Source organism: Cherax quadricarinatus, chromosome 17 (genome assembly GCF_038502225.1).
Source record: "Cherax quadricarinatus isolate ZL_2023a chromosome 17, ASM3850222v1, whole genome shotgun sequence".
In the NCBI taxonomy this organism is placed as follows: domain Eukaryota; kingdom Metazoa; phylum Arthropoda; class Malacostraca; order Decapoda; family Parastacidae; genus Cherax; species Cherax quadricarinatus.
Genome location: NC_091308.1, coordinates 37,310,504 through 37,315,503, shown reverse-complemented (window position 1 = coordinate 37,315,503; position 5,000 = coordinate 37,310,504).

Here is a 5,000-nt window from a genome sequence, read left to right as displayed (position 1 = left end):
ACAACAACAACAACAACAACAATAATAATAATAATAATAATAATAATAATAATACTAGTTGGTAACAAGAAGCTGTGAGAGACAGGTCCTGAGGTAACGAGGCGACCAGTAGTAAAGAAACGTAATATAGAGGAAAAACTATTTCAGATGTCGTTTCTCCCAGGACAGAGCTCTATCTGGTCTGATAGAGCTCTGGCACTCAGCTCCTGGGAGAGTGCGCAGTCATGTTCCTCCAGTGTCCGGGCAAGTGACTATAAACATCTGGGTAAAAAAATAGAAGAATCATCAGAATTCAAGATATAAAGATTTATGAACTTTATAAACTTTTTTTTTCGACTTTACATATCAACTTTTTATTATATATACATTATATATATTATATATATGAAAAGATGGGGTGGTAGGGGAAGTGGAATATTCAAAAAGCTTCAGGAAGAAATCCAAATATTCTTCCTTGAAGCCTTTTTATCCACTTCTCCGAGGCTGTGGGTATATATATATATATATATATATATATATATATATATATATATATATATATATATATATATATATATATATATATATATATATATATATATATGCAACCCACGAACAAGTGATATTTAAGGACTAGCACATTGCGGCTAGCCGGGGATCGAACCCGTATTGTTTTAGCTCACCTTGTGGGAAGCAAGTCAAAATTCTCGACGTTCTTAACCACTGGACCAAACAATCCTACAAACATCATGTACCTAGTGGAACCAGGCATGTTTCATGATGCGGGAGTAGAATAAAATTAGTTCTGAGGTTGCCACATCTAGGTATGTCCTTTCATCATAATCAAACCTAATCCCACTAGGATGATGTTTGTAGGACTGTTTGCTTCCCACGAGGCGGGATAAACCACAGTGTGTTATTGCATATATATATATTTTTATTGTCTTATTAACACATCGGCCGTTTCCCAACAAGGCAGGGTGACACGAAAAAGAAGAATCACTTTTATCAAGGTTCGCCTACATTACAGCTAAAAAACTGCAACATCAACACTCCTCCTTCAGAGTGCAGACACTGTACTTCCCACCTCCAGGACTCAAGTCCAGTTTGCCGGTTTCGCCCAATCTCTGCATAAATGTTACCCACCTCACACTCCAACAGCACGTCAAGTCATAAAAAACCATTCGTCTCCACTCGCTCATGTATGTCACGCTCTCGCCCGCCCACTGGAAGTCCAAAACCTCCTTTACCCCCTCCCTTCAACCTTTCCTAAGCCGACCCCTACCTCGCCTTCTATCCACTACAGATTTATATGCTCTCAAAGTTATTCTATTTTGTTCCAACCTCTCTAAATGTCCGAACCACCTCAACAACCCCTCCTTAGTCCTTCGCAAAATACGTTTAGTAACCCTGCACATCCTCCTAATTTCTAAACTATGGATTCTCTGCATTATATTGAGACAGCACATTGCCCTCAGACACGATATATTCACTGCCTCCAACCTTCTCCTTGTTGCAACATTGTCCTCCCATGCTTCATACCCATGTAAAGCGTTGGTATAACTATACTCTCATACATTCTCCTCTTTGCTCCCATCGACAATATTTTTTGTCTCCACAGACTCCTCAGTGCACCTTCATCAGTTCTATGATTCACCTCATCTTTCATAGACTCATCTGCTGACAAGTCTACTCCCAAATATTTGAATACATTCACTTCTTCCATACTCCCAATCTTTCATTATTTATTTTTTATGTTATCGTCATCACTTTACTTTTTCCTATATTCACTTTTAATCTCCTTCTTTTACATACCCTTTCAAACTCATCCACCAACCTCTGCAAATTCTCTTCAGAGTCTCCCAAAAGCACAGTGTCATCCGCAAAAAGCAACTGTGACAACTCTTACTTCGTGTTAGGTTCTTCATCTTGTAATCCCACACATCTTACCAACACCCAAGCATTCACTTCTCTAACAACTCCATGCAAACATACTGAACAACCATGTTGACATCACACATCCCTGTCTAGGGCCTACTTTTGCTGGGAAATAATCTCCCTCTCTCCTATATACTTTAACCTCCTAAAAGCTTTTCACTGCTTCCGGTAACTTACCACCTATTCCATACAGTTGCAACATCTACCACATTGCCCCACTATCTACCCTACTATTCGCCTTTTCCAAATCCAACCTCTTTAACATAATCAACATACTGTTCACTTATATGATTTACTGTTAAACACTTGGTCTACACACCCCTTACCCTTCTTAAAGCCTGTTTATTTATCTGCGATCTTACTCTTAATTCCTTCAATAATAACTCTACCATTCACTTTACCAGGTATAATAAACAGGCTTTTTTTCTTATAATTTTTGCATTCTCTCTTGTCCCTGTACTCAAAGTGACTATGCACGCCCTCTGCCACTCCCTAGGTACCTTACCTTACCAAAGCTGGCTGCCTTGGATCAAAGCGTCTAGCATGCTGCATATATATATATATATATATGTGTGTGTGTGTGTGTGTGTGTGTGTGTGTGTGTGTGCGTGTAATTATATATATATATATATATATATATATATATATATATATATATATATATATATATATATATATATATATATATATATATATATATATATATATATATATATATATATATATATAATTGTATATAATTGTAACCATGAACAAATGGTATTTAATCAATAACAACACTGCGACTAGCGAGGGGATCGAACCCGTGTTCTTTAGCCCACCTCATCGTGAGCGAAAATTCACGAGGGTCTAACCCACTGGACCATACAATCCTACAAGACACACACCCAGCAGAGGTATGTGTTGTACCATGATCCGAGGACATATGATGGTGTGGGTGACTCAGAGTTAATTTCATTCTACTCCCCGCCGGATGCACTAGCCTCCACAAGCAGTATATATAGTATTGTAACCACGAACAAGTGGTATTTAATCAATTACAACACTGCGACTAGCCGGGGGATCGAACCCCCAGCTAGTCGCAGCCCACCTCATGTTGAACGAAAATTCACGATGCTCTAACCCATTGGACGATACAATCCTACAAGAATCACGCACCCAGCGAATGAATGAAATTATCTCTGAGGCACGCACACCATCGTATGTCCTCGGATCATGGTACAACACCTAGCTCAGCAGGGTGTGTGATTCTTGTAGGAGTGTATAGTCCAGTGGGTTATAGTGTCGTGAATTTTTGCTCACCATGAAGCAGGTTCAAACAACACGGATTCGATTCCCCGGCTAGTCGCAATGTTGCTATTGGTATATAATATATGTATGTATGTATGTATGTATGAATGTATATATATATATATATACATATATATATATATATATATATATATATATATATATATATATTTATATATATATATATATATATATATATATATATATATATATATATATATATATATATATATATATATATATATATATATATATATATATATATATATATATATATATATATATATATATATATATATATACATCAGGAGCCGTGCAATGTTGCAAGGGCAACAACTAAAGAAATGAGGGTAAGTTTCCTCAGAGACACCCACTCGAGCCAGGGATTATCCAGTGGAAGTAAGTCCTACCCAAAGGGATGGGTTAGTTGTCGTAGTCGTGAAGGTTATGTACATGTCCTCAGAGTCAAGATTCCATGATGCTGCAGTGTCTGACAAGTTGTACAAGAATGGTATACAATACCGACAAGATGAAATTAAGACACATGTGCAACATCTGGGTATCTTTATTGTAGACGTTTCGCCATCCAGACGGTGCTCTTCGCACCTACTCCTAGGTTGAGGGACTGATTACCTCATCTTCTTATGTCCTAGAATTTGTATTGATAAAGCCACTGGATGGCGAAACGTCTACAATAAAGATAAACAGATCTTAATACTTGGGAATTCTTCGCTTGCCTAACCCTTGGGCACGACCTACTTCAACATTGGACAAATGTGACACCACCTACGACTGCTGCACCTCTCCTGCCATACGGTTTATAAGCTGCTTCTCCGCTCATATGCCAAATTCTATTCAAGATTGATGGACTGACCACATCGACTCAAGGTTGAGGGACTGATTACCTCTTTCTCCTCCTGTTCTTCAAGTTTATCCTTTGTATGGATTGATGAAGCCACTGTGTGGCGAAACGTTTCCTCAATAAAGATACCCAAGAGTTGCACATGTGTCTAATATAAACAGAGGTTGCACATGTGTCTTAAATTCAATATTTTTTTTCATGTAAAGAGGTAAACCAGTAGGGACCGTTCAAAGTTAGATAGCTTAATTTAAATATTGTGTATCCGACGCCATCAGAATGCAAATGTGTTTATTGGCGAAGCCGTCGTCTGTTGTTCACTTGTTGGACAAAACGCAAGTACAGTCAGTCCTCCTAAGAAATCTCACTTCATGAACCCACTACTCTGAGAAGCCTCTCATTTTGATCCCACAACTCTGGGAAGCCTCTCATTTTGATCCCACAACTCTGGGAAGCCTCTCATTTTGATCCCACAACTCTGGGAAGTATTTCCTTTTGAACCCACCAGTCTGGGAGTGTTTCATTTTGAACCCACAAGTTTAGGAGTCTTTCATGTTGATGCCATAACTCTGGAGAGTCCTTCATTTTGAATCCAAAACTCTGGAGAGTCCTTCATTTTGAGCCTACAACAAGTGTCTCAATTCTTCAACTTGTCGGTTTTCAAAACCATTCATCACATCTATCAGACACTGCAACATCATGGGATCTTGGTACAAAGAATTCTTCAACGCGTGTCCAACCTTTGGACGACGACCTCCTTACACTAGTGGCAGGTCCCACTGTGATCCCGCCTCCTCCTGCTTCCACTCATCTGACTGCAGTATATAAGCCACCTCTCTGGACCTATGTTGTACTTCCTACAAGAGTGATGTACCGAACACATCGATTCCAGGCTGAGGGGCTGATTACCTCAAACTCCTCTCCTTACCCATTT